Raw genomic sequence first — 20,028 nt, 5'->3', positions numbered from 1 at the left:
GTCTGAATGCTGGAAATATTAGCTGCAGAGAGGATGCTGGCACTGGTGCAGGTCTTTCCATCCAACGACAAATGACAATCATGGACTCATTCCAGGTGCTTAAGATGGCTGGCATGGTTCCATGAGCATTGCCTCAGGAAGATCCTTCACATTAGCTAGGAAGACCACTGCACCAGTGGTAGCATCCTCTCAGCAGCTAACATAACCAGCACTGAGGCAAAGATCATGAAACATTAACTGTGAGCTGTGAAAAGCTCCTGGACCAGGTACAGATGTTACACTTCTACCAGTATACATGATCAGAAACTGGTCTGTACCCATCAGCAGCACAGAGGCAGAGAGGGATCTTGAAATCAGGATTGACTCCAGGGTGAATATGAGTCGCCAGTGCAATGAAGCAATAGGCAGAGTCAACTGCACCCTGTCATGCATCAACAGGGGCATCACTAACAGGTCCAGAGAGGTCTTGCTCCCCCTCTATGCGGCACTGGTCAGGCCGCAGCTGGAGTACTGTGTCCAGTTCTGGGCACCGCACTTCAAGAAGGATGTGGAGAACCTGGAGAGGGTCCAGAGGAGGCCACTCATATGGTTGGGGGCCTCTGTGGCCAGCCCTATGAGGAGAGGCTGAGGGACCTGAATCTCTTCAGTCTCCACAAGAGGAGACTGAGGGGGGATCTTGTGGCTGCCTACAACCTTATCAGGGGCCACCAGCAGGGACTCGGGGAAAGTCTGTTCACCAGAGCCCCCCTTGGAGTCACTAGAAACAATGGCCACAAGCTGAGGGAGGATAGGTTTAGGTTAGATATTAGGAAGAACTATTTCACTGTAAATGTGGCCAGAGCCTGGAATAGGCTTCCCAGAGAGGTGGTGCTCTCACCTTCCCTGGAGATCTTCAAGAGGAGACTGGATAGGCACCTGGCTGGGGTCTTATGACCCCTCCCACCCCCAGTGCTCCTTCCTGCCCATGGCAGGGGGTCAGACTCGATGATCTGTCTAGGTCCCTTCTGACTCACTGATTCTATGATAACAGAACAGAAGTTTGGCATACGTAGACTGGTTTTAAAATGGCAGAACCTGATCTAAGATTTGTCCCTGGCACCAAAGGGCAAATAGGTGTTCTGTTCACTACCAATCTACACTACAATGCTTACAGAAAACCATGTAGCTTAGATGGATCCCACCTTTGGCTTTCTGAATGTTTGTACCTAGCCCTGCTGTTTATTTTGTCTTGTTGAAAACATTTTCTTGTTTTCAGGGGTGGGAAGGACTCCTTTACATGAAATAAGGGTGAAACTTAAACTGTGCTAGAAATGTTTATTAAAACAGGCGTCTCAAACCTCCACACCCTCCAGGACTGCATAGCTTTGACCCAATTGTAACCTCCATCATCTCCCTCCTGCCTGCCTCTCTTGACAGGGCAGATAATGATCCCTGTGAAACTACCCCATATTTAACAGTCCCATGAACAAACAGCTGGTCAGGCTTCTTTAGAATGACTCTATACGTGCAATACAGATTGCTGAAAGTTAAGGAGTTGTAACATTTGGGAAGAGGATAGACTTATTGCTACCTGTGAGAGAGCTACCTCCCAAGATGACATATCTATGCTATTAAACCACTTTGCTGTAAGTGAAAAAGTATGCACAAGCTGTGCACCATGAGCAAGTTACCCATCTAATTGCCCTTTGCCCTTTACAAATTAAGTTGATTATGGAATTTTTTTGGAACTATAAATTTTCCCCAGTGCAAAAACAAATTTCTCTGTTCCCTCGCAATTATATCTGGCTGTCTCCCCCAAGTTGGCAAACAACACTTCGCACACATTCCACGTACAGGCTAGGCAATCATATATCTTGCATGCATAACCAGTGTTCATCTCTGGTCTGCTAATGACTCTATTCAGTGCCTTGCTTATAACTACTCAAAGAACCCAATACAGTTCCTACTGAAATCGTTGAGAGATTTGTCATTAACAGAGTAAAATCAGGACTGAGCCCATTATTAAGTCAGTCTCATTTTAACCCCAAGGGGTCATGCCTGTATTATAATAATGCTGTATTGTGTAATGGAAGTTTCCTGAAATCATCTGCTTAACTGTGGCATGCAGACTTAAACATGGTGATAGGATAAACTGTAATCATAAAACACAGCACACAATGAAATCTATTTAAAAGAGAAATGAGTTAAAAATCAAGACACAATTACACTTGAACCCTGTATTAAGAAATATCTTGACTTATAGCTCATTATTGTAATTCAGTATTAGACAGTTAACAAATATGTTTTCCAAACAAAAGATTATTAAGGGACCCTTATCAAACATCAAAACATATAATCAGTATATAATATGTTCTAATAATGAGCTGCTGCTTTAATAGGTTCTGCTGTGTGTGTTTGGTGTAGCATGTTGAATGAGACTGCTCAGGTTTTTCATAAAAAGCAAATAAAATTGTTTTGGACAGCTGGCACCCATCTAAAATGCCTCCCAGGTAACGGCCTAGGTACAGGAGACAATGCAATGTAGTTATGTCTGTCTTTTGACAAGTTATATTAGAAAAAAAATTTGTAACAGCAGTATAATAAAGGAGAGTAGACCTCTTCATTTCACAATACAAGGATAAGAATGTAAAACAGCAGGAGTTAGAGCAGTTGAGTAATTCATCTCTTGAGAGGAATAAGACACGATTGCTCTCTCTGTACTGGCTGGCACAAACTCTTCAACAACAATCTACTATTCAGAAAACAGACTGGCCTTTGTACTTTGTTTATGCCTCCACCAAGAGCACAGTTCTTAAATACTTTAATACAAAACTACCACTGCCTACATAAAGGACAACTGTATATTTTTACAAGCTAACAATATTACAAGCTATAATATAAATAAAACATGCTCTATTTAAGGATTTCAAGTTAAATGTTGATTTGAACTGCTTCTATTCATTTTACCATATTCAATTTTGAGTTCTACAAGGTTTTCAAGAATCATTTCAACTGAATAGCTAGATATATTCACGTGCAAGATATTCTAGTCTTTTATTCTTTGTAATGTTAGTAAAATGCTTACGTTAAATGACGGGAAAATAATGTATTTTAGAAGGATAGCGACAGCAGAAGTGTTACCTTTGGATGTAGAATTTGCTTGCAACATGCTAAGTTTTATTTGGCCTCCAGCTACAATGTATACTGAATGCTCAATATGCAATATGCAACATTTTGTAATACTTTTAGAACATATGGATGAAAATGTTCAAGTGTGGGTCCCCAAAAGCAGACTGCTTAGTTTGTATTATTCACCACGAGTAGTTTCCTTTTCAGAGGCGCTATCCTCCAGTAGATACTATTGAAATCCTATTTTTTCCATGAAGTCTTATTTTCCACCCAAGCGATTAAAATACCTCTTTCATCAGATTAACTCCCAAATGGAACAACAGAAGATGGACATAAGTGATCCTGCTAATACTGTACAGTCAAAACTGGAAGACTATTACATTTACTGAAGGTCTGACTCCTCCTAGCAAACTGGAGCTCATTAAAGTGACCCCAAAATCCTAACAGCGTGAGGATGGGCAAAATAACAATACTTTAAAAATGTCCTTTCTGCAAAAGATTTGGTAAAAATTAAAGGTTCCAAAATTCTGTTATAAACAGGTTAGTAAATATAAGTTTATATTCGGATTTGCGATATTGTTAACTCTTGACGGTCAAAATGTGCTAAATACCTCCAGCCTAAAGCAAAAAATCTTATTTCTTCTTATTTTTAAATCTTAAGGAGCTACGCAGATCCATGTGTGATCCTTTCAAACTGAAAATTCAGCTTTCAATAAAGGTGTGACTTGTCTATCTGGCCACTAGTGAAGGGAATCCCATTTTCCTGCTCCTAACCACTGGAGTAGAGGAGCAGCGATTCCTTCCATCCACCACCTTGCTTGCTTTCTTCTGCTCCATATTCCCAGCTCCTCTCCTCATATCAAACTAAGAGCACCTTCTCTCTCCACACGCCAATCTCCTAACACCCTCACCTTCTCCTTCCTTAATCCCTGGAAACATCTACATTTCTATCTTCCACACAGCTCCTATACATTCCCCTGTATCCTTACATTCCCTCTTTTCTTCAGGCTCTCCTCTGACCTACACCACCACCATCATCTTGTTCTGTTCCCAGTCTTCCCTAGCTTTCTGTTTCCTTCCTGCTTATGGCAGATGTCTGAACAAAATAAACATAAATAATATTCATCTCTACTGAAAGCAGCCTGGCTTCTAATATATCAGAAACAATCAAGATAGTGGCCATTTCGAAAGAAAGCAAAAATTACTGGCTTGCCCCATCTGCTCCTAAGATCATAAAAAGCTTTGAACTAACAAAGTGACTATGAAATAACACCATGAGAATTCATAAATCTGAGTTATACTAAACTCTCAGGATGTCAGGGACTAAACTAAGAGTGTAGGGATACTGGCCCTTCTTGCACTGCAAATGTCCCAAATCTTTAACTTCCCATGACATTTCCAAATTAATCCCTCTACACAGGCAAGATTGCAACTCATGTAATTAAAGTGGCCTTTTCTACTTCAAACTTTATCTGCCCACAGTGAAGGAACAGCTAGAAGGACGATGACCACAACTCCATCCCCTTAGAAAAAACATTACCCACATCACACTGCAGTCACTATGCATTTGCCTTATATAAAAGGTAACCAAAGCTTCCATGCACTAGAATTAGCAATGTCTGCCTCCAGATAATAATAATGAGAAGCACTTAGATTTACTCTGCGTATACTGGGAAACAGACAGTTACTTTCTGTACTGGAAAGGAATATGAGCCTTAATGGGGGTGTCAAATATGGATTAGAAAAGAGAGTGTTTAGGAACAGTAACAGGGAAAGGATATTAATGGGGATGGCACGTCCACTTATTCTCAGGCTTTTAAAATATTATTCTAGTCCATGACCCACGAATTCAGCCCTGGACCTACCTAAGTACTCAAATTATATTACACTTTTACATATTTAAATGTGGCTCGGTCTTTTAATATGAGGATGGTTAAGTCTTTAAGAAGGACCAGCCTGAGTTCTCCAGGATCTCTGACAGCACAGCAGGGATTGAAGGGTTTTATATATCCTGGGATATGAATATTATACAAGTGAGCATGTTGGGGATGGAGTTATCAAAAATACCATTGTGAGGCATATGGGGGATAGTGCTGTGTGGACAGCCAAAAGGTGTCTCAGGAAGAAAGGATACATTTTGATGAAAGTAACTCATACAGAGGAACTAACGGTCTCCCGGGGCATCCCAGAGAGACTGAGGTATAATGATGTGGATATACCAAACCTGAGGCTAAGAAGAAACACGTTAGGAGTCCCAAAGGGTTAGCTTCAAACCTTGTCTCACATTTAGGAAAGAATCTTCCCTCCCTCATCCCTGCACAAGACTCATATAATTTGGGGCAGAATCCCACTGACAAAAAGCTATGTAAACTATAAATATACTCATGTACCAAGATAAAAATGTACAGCAGTGCAACTGAGGTGGAGGTGCAAAAACAGCCACCACTGCAGTGGAGGTTGATCACACTGGCCTGGTGGTAGCCAGTGCTGCCCTGTGGATGGTTGCTGCCCCTGGCATGGAGTTATACTACTACTCCTCTAAGAACATATGCCTTCATTTTTGTTTCATTAAAGAAAACAAATATCTCTTACTTTTGTACACCACCATGCACTATGGGATCCCAACGCTAAACACACATCTAAGAACATGATGAAAAAGTTCACTGAGTCAATGGAAAATCTCCCACATAAATATATCAAGCTTTAGGTATTAGTGTATCATCATCCTCTATTATTTTATAAGTTATAATAATGACAACAACAACAATAGTATTTGTTGTGCTTCTGTCTTTTTACTAAAGAAAACAACTTCCCAGGACATAAATGTTCTTTCCAGAAAGGAAGAGAGCGGGAGCCCACTGTTCAGTGAGGGTGCTCACAGGCTGCCCACACTGGCCACTGCAGGCACTCCTGCACACCTCCCAAGAGGCTGCCAGAGCAGCCCCTCTCCCATGCCCCTTTGCCATCTGTCAGCAGCAGCCAGGAAAGGAGGGGGTGGGGAATGGAGCCTGCCCACCAAAGGAGCCCTCCCACAACTTGCTGGCAGGGGTCTTGTGAAGGAGTGTGCCAGGTCTGAGCAGGGGGGAGGGCTCCATTGCCCACACCTAGCTTCTTGATAGCTGTAAGCAGCAGATGTAGCACAGCATAGCCTGGCTGAGGCTGCTGCAGGAGAAGGGATCTGAAGTCTGTGGCCCTGCGACAACCCAGGCTGGGTGGAGGGAAGTAGGGGTGAGGCACAGGTAGGGCTATGGGATGCCACAGGGCCAGGGCAGCTGTAGGCACAGAAAATCCCTTTCCCCCACATCTCCCTCTGCCAGGCTGTGTGCAGGGCTGGGATCAGAGGCTCTCACTGACCATGGCAGCCAGGGGGAGCTGAGCCAGCCCAGGCTCAGGCAGAGCAAAGGAGCTCTGTCAGAGGCTGGCAGCCCTGTGCTACACCCCCTGAGATGGTGGTGAGCATGCTCTAAGTTAACCCTCAGTGAGATCTGGCACAGGCATCCAGTAAGGCTCTCTAACAGAAAGTGCTTTAAGTTTGTATACATCCATCCAGGGTTAACTTAGAACAATATCTGCCATTTTTTTCCAAGAGAATTTGAAAAAGAACAAAGTTACTTACCTTAAGTAAATTCTGTAACCAGTTCAGCGTGGATCAAGAATCATTACCTACATTGAAACAAAAAGAGAATTCAATCCAGATTCTAATTCTTATCTTATTTTTCACCATGCTCTTAGCTTATTGTAACAGAGTTTAACATGTGCAGCATTTCCAGAAAACCATCTGACTTCAATAACCATGTAAATTTCTGGTTGGCCAGTCTGTAAAATAAACATAATCTAAATTATATTAAAATACAATCTTTATTAAACTACAAATGCAATATAAGAAGTGTTTTTAGTTTTCCTGATTATACATTTCTAAAATCAAAACAAATGCACATTCTAACTGCTTCAAAATGTCTTTAAAACCTTATCTCAATAAATCTTTGTTCCTATACTGAACTGTCTGCTTGAACTCATGCTTCACTGCCCTGTCACCAAACTTACCATGCTCATATCACCTATTGCTCTGCACCATACTTCCCCATAACTCCTTCCATTATTTTTCTAATTCCACTAATTTTCTCTGCCTTCTCCCATCAAAATCCTTTTTGAAGGCCCAACAACATTTCCACAAGATCTTCTCTAACTTCTTACTTTCAACCCCCCAATTCACCACCAGTTATTCAGCCATTCATCCTCCTTTAGCACCACCATTTAGTACTTTATGACTACAACCCAACAGCATTTTTGTGGTGGGTATAGCTGCACCAGAATGCATCTCAGGATAGCTGATCTAATAGATGGAAAGAGACAGTTGTTGCCCAGGCCTGGTGTCCCACAGGATCAGGTTCCTCCTGCCCCCAGGGCTTCATGGCATCTGAAGCTGCAGGACAATGGCTCTGGGTGCCTAGCTATGACATAGAGGCACCTGGGAACCCCATTCTTTCTCTGCTCCATACCTGAAGAGGCATACCCTGGGAATTGTCCTGCAGGAGATCCCAGGGCACTTTTCCTCCTACAGAGCAAGGGAATCCCACAGGTTTTTGGTCTCAGCCTGAGGAACCCCACGCATTCCCTGCCCGATACTTGCAGACATTCCCATGGAATGTCTTCCAGGAATTCCCATGCAGAGGATCTGTGGCAGTGGCACTGTGCCAGCCACTTTAAGGCCCTGGAGCTGGCAGCTGCCAGGTGCCTGATTAGGACAGCTTAGGGCTGCCCATATAAACAGGGCAGTTCTGCTGCTGGAGGCCAGGAAACAACATTACCTGGCTGGAGGGCTGCTGATATCATCTGGAAGTAAGGAAGGAGCTGTAGGGGATGGTCAGGAGGCTCCTGGTCCTGGGTACGACCTAAAACTGCACCCTGCTGGGAGTGGGTGGCCTGGTGGGGCTCTCAGTGGCACGGGAGACCCCAGGAAATGCCAGGCCAGTTACCATCCTGATGAAAGGCGGGTCAGGGTACCTTAACCCCTAGCCCCCACAGCCAGGTAGGTTACCCCTTGTTGGAGGGCCTGGAGGGTGGACCCCCTGGAGAGAGAGAGAAAAGGGCCATACACTCAGGCTGGTCTGAACTTCCCCTGACTGGTCAGTGCTGGGGCCAGGACAGGAAGGGTCAAAGGGCCCACCACAAGGAATGCCCAAGAGCTGAGGGCCTAGGGTTCCAACTGGCCTGGAGGTGGGACAGGGCTAGTAGCCAAAGGTCCCGGGGGGACCACACCTGAAGGGGAACTGGTTTAGGGAGCTATGCTGCTTAGTATGAAGGTGGATGAGACTGCCTGAGGAGAAGTATCCAGGTGGGGATCAATTAGAAGAATTCTGGTACCCAGTGTTAGGGGCCAGTAATTATGATAACATCTAGATACCATCAGCAAGGCTTGAGCTGCAATGTAGGGGAGGAATGGAGCCGCAAACAGCACCCCCTGGCATTGGGGCAGGAAATGGGCAGCCTCCTGCTTAATTACATCAATGAACTAATTAACAACAAGGCATGGCAGGAGAGAAGGTGGGCAGTTAGCCTAAAAACAGGTGGGCGGGCCACAGTAAAATTGGCACCAAGAAGGGCCCCCTGCTACAGGATCCCAGGGCATGCTCTACACTGTAGAACAAGGAAATCCCTTGGGTTCATGCTTGCTTGGTCCCCAGCATGAAATTCCTGCAGGGGAATTCCTAGAACACATATCTACAAGTGCATAACATGTATTGTATTGGGTACCATGGGGGACTCCCAGGTCAGGGTCAGGCACCTAGAGCCATTGTGTTGCAGGATTACACCACTGAAGCCCTGGGAGCACCTACCTTGAATAGCTAGAAAGTGTGATCGGCTCCAGGTTACCCAACCTCTCATACCACAAAAAAAATCTGCCATGGAAAAAGCAGCACAAACTATTACTAGAAAATGCTGCACCACAATTTTGGGGTATTTAGGGCATGGCAAGGGGCAGGGAAGTCTGTTCATTTGTGTTTTGTTCCACCATAAAAAAATTCCATGGCAGCACAAGGGCAAGGTCTGTTTGCAGGCTGTGGAGCAGTTTGTGGAAGCTGCTGCTTTGACACGCTGTAATTACAGCGCATTGGAGCAGGCTCAATTAATCAAGTCTACTGGAGCATGATAAATACCGCGCTCCCGCAGCCTCTCACATCTCAAGTACCAGCATCCTTGCAATTAAAACTTGGGCAGGGGTGCCTAAACTGAAGCTCATCAAACGAGCTTTGCACCCCTGCTGCCATTTTTAAGCGTGCAGCCACTAATACATAAGACTCTGAGGTGCTTTAATTAGAGTAGCTCTCAGAGCCACCTTAATTAAAAACCTGCTCTAATTAAACGCACCCCCCGAGCACATGTAAAACGACCTTTATGCCATAATCTAACACTTTAAGCTACACCTGGAAGTGAAATGGTTTTGGGGACAATACAGGATATTAATGGATATTGTCCACAATTAAGTGGGTATTTGTATTCATCACTATCTGCAATTGCTAAAGCCTTTTAAGATGTAGCCTAATCTGAGTATATAACATAACCCAAAATGGTCCACATTCATGTCATTACAGTGTTTGGCTTCCCTAGCTACTAACTGCAGCCCTAATTGCTTTTAATTTTTACTGTAAAAAGGCAGGAATTCTAAGTATTAATGAGCAATTAATTAAATGGGTCATTATCTATGCAATGAAGTTTGGCTTCATTTTTTTGTCAAGAATTAATTCATCATAATGATCAGTAGGGTATAAAAACCTGAGATGTTAAGTGTTTAAGAAATATCATAGATGTATGCATTCCACCCAAGTGTAAAACTATGCTGGCTTGTACATTTCCATTTCAGCTAATGCAAGCTATCTAATCAATGCATTTTTATTACAACCCTCAGAAAAGTAACAGAGGGAGAATTTCCCCGTGGTTAGAACACCAGCTTCAGAGCAAGAAGTGCACTCCTTAATTCCAAACCTAGCACTATATTTTATCCAGTAACTCTTAATGAAAAATGTACAAACAGCCCTTGGATTGGAACTGAGGTTTCCCTGCTCTGAAGGGAATGCCGCTACTACCAGATTAGAGTCAAGCTCCCTTTTACACTCCTTCTCTTCAGTCCATTGAACGTTGAATTCTTAGCAAGACATTGGCACAGCTACAACAGGAAGGGTCAGGGAGGGACTTGAAGCCAGGTGTCCCACTTCCTAAATTAGTGCTTGAACTACTAATTTGTTATATTTGGCAGCCCATCTTCCTCCAGCTGTGATTTTGAATGAAAGTGGCCAAGGCTGCCATTGTATGCTGAACTCAATCCTATCACTGTTCACATTTGAAGAGTACAATGGGGACAATGCTAGTGGACCGGGCCTTCAGAAGACTTAGGTAGAAGAAAGCCTAGCTTGAGAATGGACAAAACTTCTGCACCTATGGGCTTCAAGCATCTAAATGAGGCAGGGATTTTAAGGATTACGTTCTCAGATGTAACCAGAATTTAGGCTCAGAATTAAGTTCAACTTTGGGGATTTTGAGCAAAACATGTTATAGATTTAAGGCAGGGTTCATGGCTCCTTCCACAAAAAAACCCCTCTGACACTCAGATTTCTCAGATGCACTGAACTTGAACTAGGAAACACTAAATTATGTGAGAGAGGGAGACCACAATGATAAGGGTTATAGAGAGAATAAAGGCTGTGTTTAAAGAAACCAGAAAAACAGTAAGGAAAAACGGGTGACAATGGGACTGAGGTAAAGGCCAGAAAAGAAATTTAAGTTGGTTATATGAGGTGAGAGGGGGAAAAAACAGGGTAAGAAATTTGAGGGTGTGAAAATGAGATGAGTTGTGCAAGGAAGGAGTAGAGGTCACGTAATAGTAATTCCAAGACACTCAGTGCCAATGCTAGTAGGTACCAGTTTCCCCCACCAAGAATACATCAGCCTGCTCCCTTAAAATACATGTCACAGGTTGTCAGGAAACCTGATCCTTGAGGATCTTGTGGAGATGCAAGTAGTTTAGGACACTTGAGGACAATTTGTAATTAAGTGAAATGAAAACTGCTAATAGCCCAGTGAAGTTATCATTTGTATGGGCATTTGCCTTAATGAATCCAACAGCTAGCTTTAAAACAATAAATTTATCTGAAACTAGATATATGGACGGGGGTGGGGGATAATAATTTTTCCTATACATCACAAGGATGAACATGGTATGAAAGTTGCACAATAAAATTAAAAGAACACATCTTCATAAAAGGTAGTTCTTATATTTGAGGTCATATGTACATAGAATCACCTTTCCTTCATTTCCCTAAACTTTTAGGAGACAAATTAAGGAATAAATCTGTGTTATTACCTGGAATCAGAATAATACCATTTTAGTTAAGTATACCTATAGTTAAACTATGGGCTCTGAGTACAGTATTTATTTTTAAAATTACAATTGCTCAAAATTGCAAATCAGTTAAAATTTTAAAAAATGGTTTCAAATATTAAAACTGACATTATAAATGCACAGTTTCACCATTCCAACCTTTTAGAATAAGATAGTAGAAAAAAATAGGAAAATACAATTTCCTATCATAGATTTAGTGGGAGATTCTAAAGTTAAACAAACAATCAACTCATCTGCATCTGGTTTTTTTTTCCAGTAAGTTTTTTGTTAATGGAAACTACATATTTTTCCTTTAAAAATCTGTGCCTCCCATAAGCCAACAGCTGCTGCAAAATGTAGGAAGAAAACAAACATCAAAGAAATCAATAGGCATTCATTTCAACAATAACAGAATGTGACTGAGGCAACAGTTAGTGAAGAGTACTCTGGAAAAAATTCCATCAGCAGTCTTAAATAATACCTTTCCATCATTTATGAGTATTTCACCTATATGCGTTTTAATTTTAACCTCTAGTAAACTATACTTTAAGCAGAAACATGTAATAGCTACCAAGTTTTTAAATGAAAAAGATAAGAATTTTCCACAATGTAGATCAGGAAATTGAAAATGCCTTTTCATGTGGGGAAAAAATAGAACGCTACAGAAAAATACAGACAATAAAACAGTGGCATTTGATGATATAGTGGAGCAGGGATTACACAGGGGAGTGCTGTCATTATTACAGAAAAGTATAATATGCTCAGGCTTAACAATGGGATTCTTGAGAGCACAGTGTGGGAAATTGCACATTACAGATTCTGTTTGTCCCAGCAGATTTACAGAAATATAAAAGTATTTTGCCTGAATGGATACTATACTGTGCTAGGCTCACCTAAGACTCAAATGTTTTGATAATGAGGTTTGATAAAGCATTGGTAATTTATTTGTAGTGAGAAGGCCATGGCTCTTTGAACAAAATTTTCCAAAGCTGGATACATTAGGTTCTATACAAACTTGACTGCTTTCTCTCTCAAGACGTGCAAAGCATTAAGCAACACAGAGGCAGTGAGCCAATTTTCAGTAACTTAATAATCCTGAATGTTTTACAACATCCAGAACAATTTAACATTTTTATTTCAAGTTGCTTTCTGTTGTGCTCTAGCAGTTCCATACCAAAACATCTGTATCAAACTAAACAAAAAAGAAAAAGCAAAACATACCATAAGGAGGAAATTTGGTCTTTAAGGATTAAGGTCTGAACTATTCAATGTTCATGATCCAGTTTTGAATCAAAAATCATTTAGAAAAATGTCTGAAGTTACATCAGATATACTCATTAAATAGAATAATTTACATTATAATTTTCCACCCAGTAATCTTTAGAATACTAAGGAAAGAGAAAAACATTAAGCAAAAAATGGGCATGGATTTGTGTATTCATTTTACCATAGGTAAAAGTTCAGATTCTAAAGAATGAGATAGCAGAAAAAAAGCTGCCATGAACCAGTTGCATCTGAACCTTGATCTTAATTTGAGCAGTTGCTGCCTTTAGAAACAAAACTAAACATACCATTTTAAATTTCCATGAGGACTTTTTTTAATGTTTTAACTTTACTGTTTTAAGAATGCTTCCAAATATTACGCCCTGATTAAACCAAGGTTAAAAGGGTGAGAAGTAGGAAGGGTTAACTTAAGACTTTTATCCTGACAAAAGATTGCATGCTGTTCTGCCAGCTCCTTACCCATTTCTCAAATGGGTAACGGTTCTTAGCTACAGCCCTTATAGCCCTGGCTCCTCTCAAACAACACATTCTCTCATTGTTGTCCAGTACAAAACACAGGCCTGGTTTTAAGATCTGTGGGAAACAGAAGATTAAATTATATCAATTGTATGGATTTTCTGTTATTTTCTTTCCATAAATATAAGTATTTGTATAATATAAGTATTGCGCCGTGTGGAAAATTTCAACTCAAAGGAGAATTGTGCGCAAGTCTTCTGCTTGTTTCCTCATATACAGTAATTAATACTTAGTGGGTACACCTATATGTGCACTTTACCATGGAGCTGACTAATTAGCTCCACAGTCAAGCATCACCATCTACATGTCCACCTACATTAGGACATGGTAAATTAATTAATTCTGCTGTCTTGGACAAGAGTCTAGACAGTGACTAAGGCTGGCTGGGGCACAAGACTGCTAGAATGCAGGGGCTGCCTCCTGACTAGCCCTGCACTGGACAACACTCACATGCCCCAGCCAGCCCCTTCACAGCACTTTGAGCTATGGCACAGCAGCTCCAGGCTGGCAGGCTGACCCCCTGCCACCTCCTCCCCACCACTTCCGATCCCCTGCAAACCCAGGGCTTAACATGCTGCAGGCCCAGAAATGTTTCAACATTGCACCTGGGAGCAGTAAACTCCAGTACAAACTGCACCAGAGTATTTTGCTGCATACTAATTGCACATATAGATGCACCCAGTTAGAAAGAAATCATCCTCCACCATCTGCAGCCACTGATGCTTTTTTGGCAGCTAATCCAGTATGGTTTCATGCATTAGTGGTAGGGAGGGAGGATTCTAGAGCAGGGGTAGACAACCCCTAGCATGTGTGCTACAGCATGACACATGAAGGCTTTTTGATTATCACTCATGCCTCCGGATGAGGAAGGGGCCAGGGCTGTGCTGCCACAACAAGAATCAGGCCCCTCACGGCTCCCCTGCCATCCACCCCTGGCAGGTCAACATCTTCCAAGTCAAGGTTGTGGGTGTTTTTGGCACTCTGCCTAAAAATATTGCAGACCCCTGTTCTGATGTGTGCATAATCCCTCTAAAACTGTGTACAAAGAACAAAAGAAGGGAAGGGCTGAAGATACTTCCACTTCAGAAATGATGTTTGTGCAGTAGGAGGAAGAACAAAGGACTGTAAAAGCTACTTCAGATATTGGTGTAGCTTCTTCCACAAATCAGTTCTTGGTCTTCTCCCTCTATGGCTTGGAGGGTAGGATGCCTTCTCATGGGGATATAAGACTGGACACCATCCAGGTCATTGAGTCCATCACACCACCAATAAAGGCCATCGAGTTATATAAACTTCTTCATTTATTCATCAAGTGCCATCACTCTAGCCCCTAGAATGGCTATGTGAACATATAGTTGAGGTATCTTCCCTATTGCCTAACTACCTTTATTTCATTAACATAGAGGCAAACATGGAGTAGGTCCCTACATCCAAGGTATACCAAACAGATAACTGCAAAAAGGCACCATACTTTGGAGGATACCTCCATCAGCCTCCACTGAGGCTCCCTACTTTACCAGATGTTCTTCCAGATTTGCTCAAAGATAAACCAATTTATACTGCTTGAAATTTGACAACTTAATTTACAAATGTCCAAAACAGCTTTGCAGATCTCAGTTCAGATCTTCATCTTAAGTTATAATTTTGAGTTTTAGGCACTCTGAAGAAACACTACAAAATCACTGAACTAACCAATGGCAAAGGCAAATTCATAGTCACTTGAAAAAGCTACAATAGTATATACTGGATTGAAGGCCTTTAATATGGGTAATGTCGAGAAAAAAGTAGTTGCCATAAAACTAGTTGCTACTTAGAATATATTTTTATTTTTGTGATATTTATTATTCTCCTGATGATTCTGCTGCCACAAATAACCTACTGAATGTGGTACATGGTATGACCCATGGAAAAATCCCTGCAGTGCAATAAGGAAAAAGTATTCCTAAAACAAATTAACAAACTCCTTTTTCTAGGATATTCTATACAAAAATGAAGTTTCCCAAATTAAAAAGGTGATCAGCTTCCGGTTTCACAGTGATAGTAGTAATAGGGTCTGTCTAAGGGGTTGTTTCTGCCTTAGGAAACAAAATGTGCTATTCTTGGTAACTAAAAATCCGACGTTTTTGCTGGTATGTGTACACATAGACGTACTTCACTTCTAAAGTACCCAAGTGCAATTCTGTTCCACACTGTTTGAGTCCCTGAAACGATTAACACAAGATGCAGGTGGGATTTCTTCCTCACTGCTTTTTCTGAGGTAGGGAGGAAATAGACATTGCCTTTTGTTGCCTTTGTGCTACCATAAAAATGTTTGTTACAGCACAAAGCAGCAGCAAATAGATGTCAATAGCTTTTCTTGTGCTACAATGCGGCCAGGACAAAATGCGGTAATAAATTATGCCTCTTTATACTGGTGGACATCTTTTTTGTTTTATGATAGCAGTGTGGGCAGCCCACAATTGTCCCAACCCGCAGGCAGGTACTTCCTGGGTTTAAGAGACCTAGCCCTGCATGTCTTGGGAATTCTTGCACAAAATCAGGCCCTTCAAGCCCTGAGAGTGCTTTCCAGCTTTCCCCACTTACAGAGATGTGCCCCCAGCAATTTCTGGGGCACATCTCTGGGAGCAGGGAAAGCTAGGACACTGTGGGGCAATCCTGGGGCTGAGACCAGTTAGCTGACTGATGATGACCCTAGCCCCAGTACTTTACCCCAGTTTCTCCTCCTTCTAGACTTATGCCCCAGAATCTCCAGGGTATATCTTTGGAAGTGGGGAAAGTTGGGATTCCCTGTTTGCAGAGACATGTCTCGTGGCAATCTCTGCGAACGCTACATATTACCTGAGGTGTATTTCTGGATGCTGGGAACATATCTTCACTTGTCCTGCGAAAAGAACATGGGACAGCAGACAACATGCATTTTGCCCAACAAAGGGGATCAGCTATGCTAGCACAGCGGATCTGCCTCATCTGGCAATGTCGATTTCTAGCCTTAGTCTTAAAACTCAGCTGAAGGTATATTTGAAGATTTGATTTGATAATGGTTGTTCAGTGACTCAAGCAGGGTGGAATAGGATTGTACTTGGACACATCAGGGGAACCACAGGATCAGGCCTAAAAGTGCCCAGATTTTCTAAGCTATGAACAGACCTGTCACTTCTACCCACAAATATGAAGGTTGAACTTACAACCTGTGGTATGCTGTTGCTGCTACATAATACTTAAAAAGAACCTACTTTCAAGGGAACCTACTTCAAGGGAAGTTGTTATAAAGGAATACATTGCACTCAGACTTAGGCATTGACTCACAGCAGCATGGACTTCGGAGATTTTGCATGGGGGGCGGTGGTGGTTTACAGCAGTTAGTAATAATTTGGTTTTGTTTCATGAGAATCTTCCTTAAAACCTTCTTGTGCTTTTCCACCTAATCCCTTTAAGCCTGTTTTAATGTGCTTACACATATGGCATTTCCATAATTCATTCACAACAAAACTCTTGAAAATTGCCGTGATGATATGCAGTTAAGTTCCTTGGTACAGTCTGATAAAATAGTAGCTATAAAATTAATCTCACCCTTATCACTTTTGCCATAGGAAAATGAAGTTAGTAGCAACAGTTAACCAAGAACAAATTAAAACGATCAAGAAGTATCTTAGTTATATTCTAAGTAGCTATAAGCTCAAGTTTTTTTCCTAGAATCTTAAAAATATTCCCGTGAGTCATTGGGAAAATCAAAAACACAGGAAGTCACAGGAGAGTGTTCACTGGAATTACACAAACATTAAGGGAGAAGCACATAACCTCCTTTTACCAACATCACATGAAGGATTAGAAGTCATAATTTAAATAAAAGCTCATAAAAAACCCCTCATAAAAAAACACCTTATATCTGCTAATAAAGTTATTGTAACAGGCTACTAGTGAACGTATATGAGCAACCAATAAAAAAAAATAAGCTTGCATGGCTCATCTGGACATGGATCCTTGACTTGGTTCAAAACTGTTTGCTGAGAACTACAAGTAAAAGATAAATACTGTACTAATTCTCACTTGGTGAATTGAAGTGGCCTGTGAATCACCCTAGTGCTAGCTTCCTGGATTCCACATGTATCAGTACACATCCTTAGGTAATTTATAAGGTAAGCTAATACCTTGTTTCTGTTTTAACTTCAGATGTCCAGAATCTCCTTTAGCAAGTATATCCATGACAGATTAGAAACAGTTACTGAGATAAGCTCAAGAACATTTTATTATGGGAAAGCTGTTAGCAACACTTACCATTTTTCTTTATAAAGAATTATTTGGACCTCTTAGAGGTTCTCCTACATATTCCCTGTTTATAGTAGGCCTCTGAGATTCAGCAAGAGCTGAGATTAAAAGCAGCGACTTTAAGAGTTTAGAGAATGGATCTATATAGGATGGTTTGGATAGGGATGATCCTACCTCAGGCAGTGAGTTGGACTAGATGAACTGTGGAAGTCTCTTCCAGCCCTACTTCTCTATGCTTATTTGTCCTATGATATTACAGCTAAAAATGCCATTTCCTTTCTCATTTATGTTGCTCAGAAAGATTTTGGCAACATCTAAAAAAATAACTAAGCATATCAACATCCTGAAGTCAGGCTCATGCTTCTGCCAAAGCAGCAGTAACAGTGTTGTGCCACACACTTCACTAGAAATGCATAGGAGCTGTCAAACAGCTACGCTAGGGACAGATATTACACATAAACCGGTTTAAGTGATCAGAAACTGGTTTAAACCTGTAACAGAACAGATATTCAGTGCACATAAACTGGTTTGAAAATGGCTGAAACCAGTTTGAGATAAACCTGGTTGAATGTAGTTATCAGACTTAACTAATTTGGGTCAAACCAGTTTATGCAATGCCTGTCCCACACTCCTTCCTGGTTTAAGTTCAAGCAGCATCCCAGCATGCTCTCTGGGCTGGGCATGACTCTTTGCTGCACAGCAGCGCTGGCCCCTCCCCTCTGCTTCCTCGCTGCAGCTCTTGCAGAGACTTGCAGACACAGCAGCGTCTGCCTGGCTTCCGCCTGCTCCCCTCTCCCCTCATCACTCCCTGCTAAGCAGGGATTCCCCATCCCATCTGCCTAACACAGACACCTCAGCATTAGCTAGCAGACCACATGCTGGCTATGGTCTGTGCTGCAGCAGACAGCAGTGTCATCTTAGTGCTTTTCGGAGCTAATCAAAGCCCAGCTGGTAATCTCCCTCTATTTCTTCATTGTTTAAGAAGAGTTTGAACCAATGAGAGAAGATGTTTGTTTTCTGAGGGGGAGATAAATGCTGATAACAGAGCTGATAAATACTCTGTTATCAAGGAGGGGGGGAACCCCTCCCTAATCCTGCCAGAGCCTGACCATGTCCGCCCTCAGCTCAGCCCTGAGGAAGGGAAGTGAGGGCTGCTTAAGCACCCCCTGGCTTCTAGCCTGAGCCACTGCAGGCACACGTCTATATTTCCGGGATGTCTGTGCAGTTACAAAGTGATTCAGTCTAACCCGGTTAGACTAACCTGCAAAGACAGAATCAATTCAGGCTCAGGCTTTTTGAATGTCTGTCCCTAAATATGTTGTGGAAGTGGAAAGTTGGACTAAGAAAGCCACGGCAGCCAATGTTCCTTTCTTGAGTCACCATAAGGGTCAGGAACCCAGCCTGATTTTTCCCATCTGTACCCCAGCAGGCTATTTCACCTTGAGAACAAGATGTTGGAATTCCCTCAAGCATTCAGAAATAGAGATGTAGAAGAAGTTTGCACAAATTAGGCCTAGTTTTCAGCAATCTGAAAACTTCAGCTCAAACTTCCTCTGTACCCCCTCCCTTTCTGAAAAAATCCACAGGCTGGGAGGTAGTACAGACAGAAGTTACTGAAGATGCTCTGTTTTGAACCTTCATGCAATGAGGTTTCATATCTCTCCCTGATCGGCCATGTTCAAAGTGGTCTGCAGCCACGCACTTGTGTAGGATTATGGCTACAGACTGCTTTCTGTGGCCAGATTAGGCAAAAATTGTCACTTCTGCTTGTGCCCTTTAAGTAGTGAAGTATGCAATATAACATGTGCTAATGCTCTCCGCTGCACATGCACATATATACGTGCGCACATACACCTGAACAGTGTTGTGAAGGTTTGTCAGTTAGTTGTGGTTCATTCAAGTTAATTGCCAGTCATTCCAAGGACAAGCCTGTCAAGCTGTCTGTCACCTACTGAGAGAGGAGTAGCAATGCAGCTTCGAAGAACAACATGCATGAAGGTCTGTATCACTCTTGTTTTTTGGAGTTTTGACTGAAATCAATTGGAACTAACTCAGACAAAGACATGTTTACCCCCATGATGTCCATATATCAGGAAAGCACCTCTAATTCTCAGTTCAAATACAGGCCTTGCCCATATTGAAAGGTTGCACCCTTTACCTAATGTTGCATTATTAATAATAAAAAATTTGTAATTGATGTTTAACTGGTTTTAAGCATCCACATAGAGTTTATAAAGGTGTAATTGATTTTATTTAAAACCCAGTATTAGATTTTCCCAGAAAATAGAGCTCTGGCACAAAAGCTACATTTCAGCTTCAGAAAGTAAAACAATTTATTTTGTTTAGTTGGATGTTAACATGCGTCTTCTATCTTACTGTGTGTTAATCTGTCTTACTAAGTGTAGGATACTACAGACAACCCCTGCTTAGCACTCTTAATTGGTTATGAAAAAAGCAAGCAGTAAGCAAAATTGTGC

The 20,028-nt window shown here is 41.8% G+C and overlaps 1 protein-coding gene across 1 annotated transcript in view; it reads right to left on the bottom strand.

The window, feature by feature from the left end:
• The window catches only part of CNTN1 (contactin 1), a 473,636-nt gene that overhangs the window by 317,221 nt on the left and 136,387 nt on the right, over window positions 1-20,028 (bottom strand). The window contains exon 3 of the mRNA XM_090042334.1: window positions 6,725-6,771. The gene's annotated coding sequence lies outside the window, so the exon portion shown is untranslated. The remainder of the gene's footprint in view (window positions 1-6,724; window positions 6,772-20,028) is intronic.

The sequence above is a fragment of the Crocodylus siamensis genome, chromosome 4 (genome assembly GCF_052110815.1).
Source record: "Crocodylus siamensis isolate JL-2025a chromosome 4, ASM5211081v1, whole genome shotgun sequence".
Taxonomy (NCBI): Eukaryota; Metazoa; Chordata; order Crocodylia; family Crocodylidae; genus Crocodylus; species Crocodylus siamensis.
This window is presented reverse-complemented; position numbering and strand designations above follow the sequence as displayed.